The sequence below is a fragment of the Bubalus kerabau genome, chromosome 1, assembly GCF_029407905.1.
Source record: "Bubalus kerabau isolate K-KA32 ecotype Philippines breed swamp buffalo chromosome 1, PCC_UOA_SB_1v2, whole genome shotgun sequence".
NCBI lineage: Eukaryota > Metazoa > Chordata > Mammalia > Artiodactyla > Bovidae > Bubalus > Bubalus kerabau.
The window spans coordinates 225,739,433-225,753,334 of NC_073624.1; the positions used below are offsets into that span (position 1 = coordinate 225,739,433).

At 40.1% G+C, this 13,902-nt stretch overlaps 1 protein-coding gene across 49 annotated transcripts in view; it reads right to left on the reverse strand.

Moving 5' to 3' along the window:
* The window catches only part of PRELID2 (PRELI domain containing 2), a 343,715-nt gene that overhangs the window by 161,007 nt on the left and 168,806 nt on the right, over positions 1–13,902 (reverse strand). For 17 of the 49 annotated variants that reach the window (XM_055556885.1, XM_055556840.1, XM_055556850.1 and 14 more), the window contains one exon: positions 8,841–9,053. The exons of 23 other annotated variants lie outside the window; for them this stretch is intronic. The gene's annotated coding sequence lies outside the window, so the exon portion shown is untranslated. Of the gene's footprint in view, positions 1–1,942; positions 2,061–8,840; positions 9,054–13,420; positions 13,816–13,902 lie in introns of all 49 variants that reach the window. 9 more of the 49 variants (XM_055556870.1, XM_055556877.1, XM_055556929.1 and 6 more) reach the window with 3 other exon arrangements.

Here is a 13,902-nt window from a genome sequence, read left to right on the forward strand (position 1 = left end):
CGTATGGCAGGACTCAGGAAATACTGGTTGAAGTAAAAAACAAATTAGAGAAACCAAGAGTTCCACTCTGTTCTCTTAACCTCTTTTCTAACGCTCCACTTAAGCAGATTCATACAGTGTTCCATTATCTCTTGACTCCCAACTTCTGTCTATTTCCTTCAGCTCCACAAATTCCATGGAGTTGGGCTCCGCACTTTGTAATAAATGCACAGTGTGCCCTGATCTCATGGGCTTGGTCTAGAAAACAACTATAACTTTCTCAAGGTTTTAAAATGTACCATAGATACTAAATAGGCAAATAAGTAAACAAATTAGCAGTACGGTGTATGATTACCAGCTCAAGTTCTGTAATACACAGCAGAGAGATCTTCACATATTAAATTTGTACCTGAGTTGGTTACATAATCTCTTTCAGCATCAGTAATCTCAGCAAAAAAAAATGGGGATAATGATATTAATGTCTAAAGATTTTTAGATATTTGATAAGTTAGTATATGTAAAGCGTTTAGCCCAGAAATGGAAACTATTATTAATAAACCAAATTCCTGTAACTATAGAAATGTTCTTCTCAGAAATGTTGCTTCTACAAAGAGCCAAACTCTTTAATAAAATGATGGGCTGACTTAAGGTTAAGGGGTTAAGAACTATTGCTATAGGGATTCCAGGTAGTTGATGTACTTAGTATAAAGAATTCATACAACAAAGTGCCTGACTTTTTGAACTCAGTCTATGTTGATCTCCAGTGGAACTTATAGGTCCAACAGAGTAGTGAAACCAAGGTCAATTCTGTTTTGCAGAATCCAGTCACAGATTAGATTCCTTCCACTAAAATCTTTGTTATGTTAGTGAAATACATTAGATAGAGAAAAACAAATGCTATATATAGGATGTCCCTTACATAACAGGCTTCCCAAGTGGCTCAGTGATAAAGAATTTGTCTGCAGTGCAGGAGACATGGGTTCAATCCCTGGTTGGGAAGATCCCCTGGAGAAGAAAATGGCAACACACTCCATTATTCTTACCTGGGAATTCCCATGGACAAAGGAGCCTGGCAGGCTACAGTTCATGGAGTTGCAAAAGAGTTAGACACAACTTAGCATCTAAACAACAACAATCTCTTATGTAAGGGATCAAAAAAAAAAAAAAAACTAAACATAAAAAGAGAGATTTGAATGGTGGTTTCCATGGGCTAGGGGACATGGAAATAAGGAGATGTTTATCAAAGGATACAAACTTTCTACTATGAGAAGAATGTGTCCTGGAGATCTAATGTAGAGCGTAGTGATAATAATAATACTGTGTTCTATACTTGAAGGATGCTGAGAGTAGATCTTAAACATTCTCATGCAAAAAAAATGGTAATTATGAAGTGTTATGCAGGCGTTAGCTAATGCTATGACTGTAATCAGATTGCAATATGTAAGTGTATTAAATCAATACATAGAGCTCCTTAAATTTACATGATGTTAGACATCAATCATATCTCAATAAAGCTAAAGGGAAACCCCTTTGCTGTGTGAATTAACTCACTCCATTTTGTTCTATTTAAACAATATTATTCTACCACTCAGTTTTAACAACAAAAGGAAAAGGTAAGTGAAGTCGCTCTGTCGTGTCCGACTCTTTGCGACCCCATTGCCTGTAGCCTACCAGGCTCCTCAGTCCACGGGATTTTCCAGGCAAGGGCACTGGAGTGGGTTGCCATTTCCTTTTCCAGGGGATCTTCCCGACCCAGGGATCAAACCCAGGTCTCCCACACTAACAACAAAAAGCAGTTGCAAACAAGAGTTCTGCAGTTCTTCTTTCTCATGTTAGTTTTATACCACAAGAAAAGTCAAACAGAATGTTTTCCAAAGTTTGTGGCAGAGTCTATGGTATGTGAATCATTCACCAGTATCTCACACCCATGCAGACATTACTAATCAACCCAAGTGTTCTTTACCACTAAAGCCCACACTCAGTTTCTTAATCCTTCTCAACACAGAGCTCCAGAAACTATACCACTTGATCAGATTTGATGTGTGAGGTGTAGCCTCTTCTCCATACTAGAAATGTTATACCTGAAATCAGAAATCAAGTTAATATAATAAGAAACACAAGTTTAAACCTTATGATGGCACCACCCCTGAGGATTAGTCTTAGAATATGATTGCAATCAAAGAACTACAGCCCTGAAGCAAAACAATAATTTTTAAATAATTCAAATTTTTCACTTGCATTCTCAAATACCATGAGTGAGATACAGTGAGCTCAGGAATAACTTCTTTTAAATTTTCACTTTTTTTCCCTCCACTTCCTTTTTATACAACTTCTGCCATGGCTCACTCATCAAACTCTTCAAAATATTTGTCATCCAACCTTGTAACAGGCCCTACTCACCCTTCTTTCCTTCATTTATCATTGTTGTTTAGTCGCTAAGTCGTGTCCAACTTTTTGCAATCCCTAATTTCCTTCAATATTGTATTATCAAAATTCAAAAAGCCAGTCCGGAATGACACAAAAGGGGTAAATACTGAAAGGGTAAAATCATCATCATCTAAAAACAAAAGGAAGGAGGAAAGATTGGGAATGCTCACACTTTAGAAATTTTGGATAAATCTAAGCTATGGTTTTAGGCTATTACATCATCCTTCCACCATTTCAAGAATCAACATCTCCCATTATGAATACTGGAGTTCACAAAAAAACGTCTCAACAAGTCAAATCTAAGAGCAGCTTTGACATAAGGAATGGCTTTTTAAATTTTATTTCTAATTGGAGGATAATTGCTTTATAATATTGTATTGGTTTCTGCTATCCAATGTGAATCAGGAATGGCTTTTTTGAAGCTAATGCTCAGAATTCCCCATAGAGCCTGTGTTGGGGCAGGAGGAACAGTTACTTCAAAGGATGAGAGCTTATTTCTGCCTGTATAGCTACTTCTGTCTCACATTTCTCATATAATAGAAAATGTGGAAGAAAAAAAAGGCTGCTCAAGAAAGCCACTCTTGATTTCATTCATTCAAGGCACCAAAAATTAAGGACAAGTAAAAATCCAATTGACTTTTACCTCATCTCAAAACAGAAATGCTCTGGGCAATAAAAGATTTTTAAAAACAAACAAACAAAGGGATGGAAAATATCACCCAAAGCCATCATTTCCATAACTTTAAAGTAATCTTGATCTTTCCACTGATATGCAGAATTTTTCTTCCAGCTTTGGGTCATAAAAATTTTCACACTGACATCTAATTTTATTTGAATTCTAAAACTTTTCTGGAATATGTACTCCACACAGTTGTGAACCCCAAGATTAAGCATCCTTCACCAGGGTCATTTCTTTAGTTTGGGACACCAAGTACTCATACTCTGATACTGTGAGAGATAAGGAAGATAGAGGTCTGTGGTAAACACAGCACAGAAGAGCTCACACAATGTCAGAAGCAAGTCTTTATTTTTTTTTTTTTAATTTATTTATTTTTTTTTTTTAATTTTATTTTATTTTTAAACTTTACATAACTGTATTAGTTTTGCCAAATATCAAAATGAAGCAAGTCTTTAGAGGAGAGAAATATTTAAGTTTAAGAAGGCAATGTGCAGAGTTTCTGAAGTCCACCAGACAGACTTGGAAAGAGACATATATTTAAATCAGCCACATGCTCAGTAGATCTCCACCCACCCGGTATGGTAGGCACCCAACACAGGACTCCATAGGCTACACCCCACTATTTCTGAGGATAGCTCCAGCAATGCTTTATCTTCCATCCCGAACCAGCTTGCTGTTCTGATACCTTCAGGTTTCATTCCATCATTTAATACACACGTTATGAGTTTACTCCATGTGTGCAAACATTCTCAGGCATGTCCAACTCTTTGCAACCCCACAGACTGTAGCCCACCAGGCTCCTCTGTCCTTGGGATTATTCAGGTAAGAATAATTTAGAGTGTTGCCATTTTCTACTCCAGGGGATCCTCTCAATCCAGGGATCAAATCCATGTCTCTTGCATCTCTTGTACTGGCAGGATTCTTTACCACTGTGCCACCTGGGAAGCCCCTTGCTCCATTAGATGTGGTCAAAATTTTATTCCATAATACCAAATTAAAAAGTTGGCTTAAATTTCAACATTCAGAAAACTAAGATCATGCCATCCGGTCCCATAACTTCATGGCAAATAGATGGGGAAACAACGGAAACAGTGAGAGACTTTATCTTCTTGGGCTCCAAAATCACTGCGGATGGTGACTACAGCCATGAAATTAAAAGACACTTGTTCCTTGGAAGAAAAGCTATGACAAACCTAGATGGCATATTAAAAAGCAGAGACATTACTTTACCAACAAAGGTATGTCTAGTCAAAGCCATGGTTTTTCCAGTAGTCATGTATGGATGTGAGAGTTGGACCATAAAGAAAGCTGAGCACCAAAGAATTGATGCTTTTAAACTGTGGTGTTGGAGAAGACTCTTGAGAGTCCCTTGGACTGCAAAGAGATCCAACCAGTCCATCCTAAAGGAAATCAGTCCTGAATATTCATTGGAAGCACTGATGCTGAAGCTGAAGCTCTAATACTTTGGCCACCTGATTCGAAGAACTGACTCATTTGAAAAAACCCTGATGCTGGGAGAGATTGAAGGCAAGAGGAGAAGGGGACGACAGAAGATGAGATGGTTCAATGGCATCACTTATTCAGTGGACATAAGTTTGAGCAAGCTTAGGGAGATGGTGATGGACAGGGAAGCCTGGCGTGCTGCAGTCCATAGGGTTGCAAAGAGTCAGACACAACTGAGTGACTGAACTGACTGAAGATCAAAAATGACACTTATTAACGTAGTAATAATAACACTTCAAAATTCTCATGATGAAAACTAGAGAATGTTTTGGAAAAACACAAAAATAAAGTTGAACAAATAGAAAGACTTTCCATATTCTTAGCTAGGAAGAGCCAAGCTCATAAAGTTGTCAATCCTCCCAAAGTTAATTTTTAGCTTAATGAGCTCAAATAAAATGCCATCAGGTTTTTACTTTCTTGGAGATAAAGTTGATTGTAAAGTTCATTTGGGAAAACTATGAAAAAGGGAGAATTGTAAGAAGTAGGAGGGGTGAGTTTGATACAAAACCATTTTTAAACCTTTTATTGGTGCATGAATAGACAAAAAGACAAATGGAACAAATAAAAAACCCAGAACTAGACCTAGTAACATATGGAAATTTAGCATTTAATAATTGAATTTATATAATTGAACTTTTTCATTAATTCAAATTCAGCATCTCAAATGAGTAGGCAAAGGATGGATGTCTTAATAAGTTGTATGGGAATAACTGGTGAGTCATATGGAAAAAGACAAAATTAGACCAATTCCTCACTCCACACACCAATATAAATTCTCAGTGGGTCAGAGACTTATATATAAGAATAATGAATATAAGTAATGAAAGAAAACATGGATGAATTCCTCTAAACTTAGAAGTAGAAAATACTTTTCTATGACTCCAAATCTAGTTACAATAAAGGGGAAATTTGGTAAATTTAACCCCAAACTAATTTAAAATATAAATATTTTTATACTTAAAAATATAAAACTTCATAACTAAAAACAAAAAATGACAAACCAGAGAAAAGCAGTTGCCACTTCTGCAAGGGTATGGCACCCCACTCCAGTACTCTTGCCTGGAAAATCCCATGGACGGAGGAGCCTGGCAGGCTGCAGTCCATGGGGTCGCTAAGAGTCGGACACAACTGAGTGACTTCACTTTCACTTTTCACTTTCATGCATTGGAGAAGGAAATGGCAACCCACTCCAGTGTTCTTGCCTGGAGAATCCCAGGGACAGAGGAGCCTGGTGGGCTGCCGTCTTTGGGGTCGCACAGAGTTGGACACGACTGAAGCGACTTAGCAGCAGCAGCAGACAAAAGATATAAAATCAGTTCACCAAAAAAGTGACTCTTAACCCCTACAAAAAGAAGCTTAATCTTTCTCATAATAAAAGAAATGCAAATTAAAACTATACTTACCACTCAATGCCAAGTGACAAAAATCTGACAGTTCAACCTCTTTGAGCAAGGCTGGAAGAAATAAGCATTCTCATACAATACTGGTACCAAAGTACAAAATGGAATGAACCCATGGAAAAGAAATTGGCAGTATCTAGCAAAATTCATCAGTGTTTACCTTTTGACTCAGCATTTCAAGAGCTCCATTCAATGGCAAAAGTAGCAGAAGATGTATACAAAAGGCTATAAGTTTCACCATGATTTAGTACAGTAAAAGTCTGTAGACAAACCAAAAAACTATCAATCAAGAACTAGCTCAGGAGTCACAAACTACAGCCCTCAGACCAAATCTGCAGGCCTGTTTTCACACAGCCTTCAAGTTAACTGTGGTTTTACGCTTTTAAATAGTTGCAAGGAGGAGGAAGAGAAGGAAAAAGAGGAGTGGGAGTGAGAAGGCACAAACATGTTTCTATTGTATCTTTATAGAAAAAGTCTGTTGAACCCTTGACTGGATGAATGAATATGGCAGGTCCACACAATGAAATACTACACATATGAAGAAGAATGTGTACATATGTGCTGTGTCGTTTCTGACTCTTTTCAACCCCATGGTCTATAGCCCACTGGGCTCCTCTGTCCATTGAAGTTTCCAGACAAGAATACTGGAGTGGGTTGCCATTTCCTACTCCAAGGAACTTCCCTGGTGGCTCAGATGGTAAAGCGTCTGTCCACAATGTGAGAGACCTGGGTTCGATCCCTGGGTCAGGAAGATTCCCTGGAGAAGGAAATGGCAACCCACTCCAGTACTCTTGCCTAGAAAATCCCATGCACAGAGGAGCCTGGTGCAGGCTACTGCCCATGGGGTCGCAAAGAGTCGGACACGACTGAGTGACTTCACTTTCACTTTACTCCAATGTTAGATAGCAATCACAGATAAAAGCAAAAATGGATACATGAAAATTTATTCCCATCTAAGTTTATCCCAATTAAGATTTCCTAGAAGGCAGGAAGAATGAGGACTAAAAGTAATAACTGCAATGGATTGAAGCACATAAAATCTGCTTAAGCAAACAGTTCATGATAACATTAAAGGAACAGAAAAGAAAACAGCACACTGGTCACTTTTGGAGGATGCTGTTATGGACTGCTTCTGTCCTTCCAAAATTCTTCTGTTGAAGCCCCAGTGTTATCGCATTTGGAGACGGGGTCTTTAGGAGATAAAAAGAGGTCATAAAGGTGGGGCCCTGATCTGGCAGGACTGACATCCTTTATAAGAAGAGAGCTCAATCTATCTCTATGCCAGGCATCCAAGAACAGTCATGTGAGCATACAACCAGAAGGTGTCATCTGCAACCCAAGGGGAGACTCTCACAAGAATCTGAACCCTGTCAGACCTTGATCTTGGACTTCTAGCCTCCAGAACTGTGAGGAAATAAATTTCTGTTGTTTAAGCCAGCCAATGTACAGTATTTTGTTACAGCAGAGTAAGTTAACTGATACAGAAGTCAAGGAAACAACTTATTTTGAAACTGGCCAAAAAAAAGAAAGAATAAAGCATTTAAACTGTTTTTCCTAAGCAATCAAATTATTTATTAGGAGATACCCCAACTAATAAGTGAAGAAGGAATCCTCAAATTAGAGTATTACCAATTCTGCCTTCCCTCATTAAATAATGCTTCTAGGCAATGGGCAGCAGTGGCTACCACCATTACAAAAAGAGTAACATGACATCACATGCCTCCTAATAAAAATAAACATCATTTATGGGGTGATCTTGAAAACCAAACCTTAAACTTATTAAGCCTTTAAATCTGATTACTGATTTGCAGAGAATAGAGAAGAAAGAAAAGTGCTTTTAATGACACTGCAGGAATAAAATCAGCAAAATTCTGACTGTGGGAAACAGTACCAAAAAATAACCAGACCAGAATTGAAAAGGCAACAATCAAGAGAAAACTGGTAGGTCAAAAGAGACTTAAGAGACCTGTCCATCAAATTAAAATACATAGGCCTTATCAGGCTCCGAAGTCAAAGCAATTTTGAGAAAACATATCTGAGGCAACTGAAACATTTTGACATTAAGTAGTATTTGAGAAGATGAAACATCACTCATTCACATATTTAGCACATACAATTTAGAAATCCACTAGGTACAAGGCACTATCATCAGTGAGAGACAGTAAAATAAGACAGATACTATCTTCATCAAATAGCAGTCCATCCAGAGACAAGAGCACACAAGCAAGTATAAGAAAGTACGATAAACTAAAAGCGTAAAACACTTCTTTGGAAATTCCAGAGAGAAAGATCACTTTCACCCTGGGACACCAAAGAGAACTCCCTCAGGAGAGGCATGTGGTACAAAGGTAATTTTAGGTTCCCAGTTACTTGTAGACTTGAGTATCACTAACTGACCTAATTAATTCAAAATAACCCAATCTTCTTTCTTCCCCAGTAGCAAGGTTTTGCCAGAATTCTGTGGATAGCTTCATCAATTCTAGTATTTACACAGCCCGAGTAGAGCCCACTTATTCCAAAAAGAAAAAAGAAATGAACTTCAGCAGATACTGACATCTTATGGATCGTTAGGCTGCTGCATGGATTCCTAAGAAAATATAAAATTATGTCAAGTTGTGCATGCGTGTGTGCTCAATCACTAAGTCCAGGCAGACTCTTTTGTGTCCCAGTGGACTGTAGCCCACCAGCCTCCTCTGTCCATGGAATTTTCCAGGCAAGAATACTGGAGTGGATTGCCATTTCCTACTCCAGGTGATCTTCCCAACCCAGCGATCAAACCCACACCTTCTGCACTGGCAGGCAGATTCTTTACCATTGCACCACCTGAGAAGTCCGTGTACAGATGCAATTACCTATGGAATGGCCTGTCCCTTGATTTCTCCTTTTTCTGCAAAATGCATCCCCCTCCCCCTTCTGAGGCTGGGGTCAGGATTGGGGCCTGAAGTCACATCCACATGACATGACTCCCCACCACCACAGCTGATTGGATCCAGTCTAGATTAATTCAGCTTGTCTCTCGCAGCAGTAGAATCCGGGCACAGTTGGAGCTTCTTGTGCAGCTCAAACTGCAAAGACAGACATTTGAGAGTTGTGAAATGCCTCATCCTGGCATGAATACATGAGAAGAGGCAACTGGTTAGGACAGAGAAAAAACAAACAAATATGAAGAAGCAACCAGAAGCACAAGAAGAGAGAGCATTACCAAGAGGGCAACTGCCTTGGTGCCAGAAGATTTTTCTAGTCCTTGGATCTAGTCCCTGAGATTCATACAATAAATTCTCCTTTGTTTGGTTAAGCTAGTTGGAGCATTTCTACTACCTGTAACCAGAGCATTGATACTCACAAGGGACCAGAGCAGGGGTGGGGGATGTATATAACGTAGACTGAGTATGAGAGAAATCACTTTGTTCTACTTGACTAAGCAAACAAAAGCAAACCCCCACAAAAGCAACAGATCATGAGCTGTCATGTCCCAGCACTCAACAGCAGGCCCTGTGTGCTTTTGTGCAGGGCGGGGCGGGGGGGGCCTCTGACAGTCTGCACCCCACTAGGTCTGGGAAGGCACTGTGCCTTCCACATGCTGGTGATCACAGCAATTTGACAGCAGAGGCTAATGAATCCCACAGTTGGGGTTGGGATGTTTTTGTCTGCTTCAGCAGTGGAGAAAGCCCAGCTGGCTTCTTCATTCAGGTACTGGGAAAAAAGAACACAGGAGGAAGCTGGTTTCCTGGGTCAAAAACAATTACTAAAAAATTCTATCCAGGGGCCACTTTCAAAAACACAATGTACACAGTAGGTAGGAAGTAGGGAGCTGTGAGCAAAAACTTCTGAGCATCTGTCCCCCTCAGAAAATAAATCTTATCTCTACTGAGATATAATTTCTCTCCCTTTCCTTTGCTTCTACTTCTATGACATGACCCTCGATTTTTCTGTTTCCTGAGCTTTCTTAGCTACATATCACGGTTATTTGTCTTCACTCTTCTACCAGAAGATGAACCCTCTGAGAGTAGGATCTAGGTTAAGTTCATTTCTAGACTCACCAAAGGGCATAGCATAGTGCCAAGGACAGAAAACATGCTTGGTGATAAATGTTTGAGGACATAGGCTCTGCCACTGACTACCTGTGTGATCTTTGGAAATTTTCTCAACCGTTCCATGCCTTATTTTCCTCACTTATATAAGAGAGCAATAATAATCCCTTGTTCTCTGTATTATGATTCAGTGAAAACTAAGACATATGTAAAATGTCTTGCATGATATAAACACACTACAAATGAGAGGTAATAGTAGGTTCTAGCCTGAGCCTGAGCAGTGCAGAAGCAGACTGCACCTCTTTCTCTCTCACATACTCCATTATCACTGCCATGTGTTGTTTAGTTGCTAAATTGTGTCTGACTCCTTTGCAATCCCAGGTAGTGCAGCTTGCCAGGCTCCTCTGTCCATGGGATTTCCCAGGCAAGAATACCTGTTTGTTTGTTTTTTATTTCAACCCCAGAAGTACCCCCAGTAGCTAGGCTAGGTAGAAAGCAACCACATTTACTGCTGCTGCTGCTAAGTCGCTTCAGTTGTGTCCGACTCTGTGCGACCCCAGAGACGGCAGCCCACCAGGCTCCCCCGTCCCTGGGATTCTCCAGGCAAGAACACTGGAGTGGGTTGCCATTTCCTTCTCCAATGCAGGAAAGTGAAAAGTGAAAGTGAAGCCGCTCAGTCAAGTCCAACTGTTAGCGACCCCATGGACTGCAGCCTACCAGGCTCCTCCGTCCATGGGATTTTCCAGGCAAGAGTACTGGAGTGGCGTGCCATCACTTTCTCCAAACCACACTTACTAAGTATACATAATAAATAAACAGTAAAGGATTGCATTGTGCCCAGCTTTGAAATGTGCAACACCACTACCTGCATGTGCCAAGTGAGGGGCGCTTCCAAGTGACTGATGCTACATTCATCACCACGTCCCAGAAAGATGCTGACTGAAGGTTCTCAAAAACTTCAAAAGACTCTTGCTGTAATTGCATATTCATTAGACAAATTAGTTCTCGATTATTTTAAAACCATAAAAAAAAAAGACCAACAAAGAATTCAAGAGAATTATGCAAGAGTGGGGTTTAGAATATAAAAATGTAGAATACTATTCATTCTCTCTGAAAGAATGGTAAAAAAAAAAAATGAGGAATGGAGAAAGGAAACTAAAAATAAAAATCCACACAGAGAAAAATAATATCTTTAAGAAGTTCAGCCCTTTGAAACTATACAGAATTTTTCTATTAGTTGGGGCTGGGAGGAAATTTACAAAGTGTTTCCACCTCTAATGAGGAAACATCTTGGGAAAATAACAACAACTCTCATCATCATATTACATTGGCTGAAGTGGTGATTAACCAGTGTGACCCCCTAAAACAAGTATCTGCTGGGATCTTTTTCACTGAGGAGATGCAATCTGGTAAAACAGACCAGGTTCCATGTTTTTTAGACTCCATTATTCCCAAAATAAGCAGCTGCCACTTCACCCAGATGTGTTAACAGGGTAGAAAGTCAGGAAAAGCAAGCAAAGACATCAATAGCACATCAGATGGGTCACAGCTTCCTGCCTTGAGGTGCATTTACAAAATTTCCATGTAAAACAGGTCCTAGAAACAAGGCCAGGCAACATTCTCCACGATAGGGGCCATGAGGAGGGCAAATGCTGGCATACGCCATGTGGGAAGGTTAAGTGACACGCTCTACTCCTGAGGCCACATGGGTGCAATATTAAGGTATAAATTAAAGAGCCCAGCAGCAGTTCCTGCTGCTTGCCAGTGCCCACTGAGGTTGATCATTTCACCATATGCCAAAGGCTGGCTGCCTTGCTACCTGGCAGAAAAACCTTGCAGTCTGTTCCAAAATCAACCCCATCTTCCAGGATTACAAACACACTGCTACATTCTAGAACTAGAGGAGGAGGTGGAAAGTGGAAAAAATGCTCACAGAATTAAATTTATGATTACAAAGCGCAGCTAGTGCTCCAAGGGATAGAAACAGAGAGCCATATAAAGAAAATAAAGGGCATTATTTACACTGGGGAAATGAGAACAGGGAGAGAATACCAGAATTTCTAGGTAGTATTGCATAATGGTTAAGAACCCTGGCACTAGTGTTCGAAAGATTTAGATCTGAGTCCAATCCTGCCTTTTTCTAGCTCTGTGACTTTGACTTCAGGCAAGTCATTTCTTATTCCAAATTTCAGTTCCCTTGTTTGCAAAATTGGAATAAGAATACCAGGACAGTATCTCAAGATGAAAGAATGTAATCCATGTTGCCTCTAGAATTTAGTAAGCACTTTAATCAATAAAATTCTTGCTATTACCAGACATAATAGTCCAAAATATATCACACTGGTATGAGAGTTCGTTAGGGCTGTCATACAGTGCCACAGACTGAGTGGCTTAAACCACAGAAATATGTTTTCTCGTGGCTCTGGAGGCATCAGTAAAGTTGGTTTCTCCTGGGGCCTCTGCCCTTGGCTTGCAGATGGCTACCTCCTCGCTGTGTCCTCACATGGGCTCTCCTCTGGGCACATCCTTATTGTGTCTCTGTGTGTCCAGATTTCCTCATCTTAGTAGGACAACAGGTAGACTGGAACAGAGCCCACCCCAGTGGCCTCACTTTAACTTAATCACCTCTTTAAAGTCCCCATCTCCAAATATAGTCACCCTCTGGAGTATTAGGCTTTAAGGCTCCAAAAAATTAATTAAGAGGGTATACAGCTCAGCCCTAACAACCAGTGTAACATGGGAGCTGAACAATCAGAAAAGATGCTGCTTTACCACTGGCCAATAAGAATAAATGCTGATCGTACAAAATCAGCATAGTGAACTGGTGCAAGCGGGTTACTGTTACTGTTGTGATTTGTATCTTTCACTGAGTTTTATTATCACTGCCTCTACTCAGGGATAAGTCAGGTTTTTAGGCAGTGGGATCCAGTGTTCCTGAAAGGTGAGATTTCAGGAGGTTAAAGCAGTCTTCAACCAACAGGAGCTTCTATACCCTGCCTGTTCCTGGACAAATGCCCAGAGCCTTGGAAACTACCTTGTGAGGGGAGGCAGGAATCAACAGTCACAGGGCAAGAAAAGGGAGGGCCCAGGAGACAGAGATTTGAAAGCAAAGACTAAGAGGAAGACATACAAGTAGAGAGAGGAAAACTTCCATGGAAAGAGCTAATACAGCCCAGATGGAGGAAGCCTAAGAAGGCCCATCTCCAGCTTTGTGTCTAGTCTAGGGCTGATCAGTCAGAACTTTCACAAGGTCAAGATACATTCTTCATGGCATACCTCCTGCATGCTATCCTACTAAAAAAGATTCTTTCCTTCATCCTTACTCAAAGGGGCCATTGTATCAGAAGAAGGTTGTAGAAAAAGAAGAAGACGAAGAAGAAAAAAAAACTAATATAATTCACCCATCATATTCTTCTACATCATCTCCTTCTGCTCCTTCTCCTCCTTGGTCAGCCTTTATTCTGTGCTTACCACATGCAACACTGAGTTTCTAACATGCCTTCATCTTGTTGCTGTTCAGTCACTAAGTCATATCCAACTCTTTGCGACCCCATGGACTGCAGCATACCAGGCTTCACTGTCCTTCACTATGTCCAAGTGTTTGCTCATATTCATGCCCATTGAGTCAGTGATGCCATCCAACGATTTCATCCTCTTTCATCCCTTCCTTCTGCCTTCAATCCTTCCCAGCATCAGAGTCTTTTCTAATGAGGCAGCTGTTCGCATCAGGTGGTCAAAGCATTGGCATTTCTAATCTCCATTAAATGGGGTAAACTATGTTATACAAAAAGACAACCTACAAACCAAGAGAAAACATTTGCAAACAATGTGACCAACAAGGGCTTAATTTCCAAAATACACAAACAGTTCATACAACTCAGTA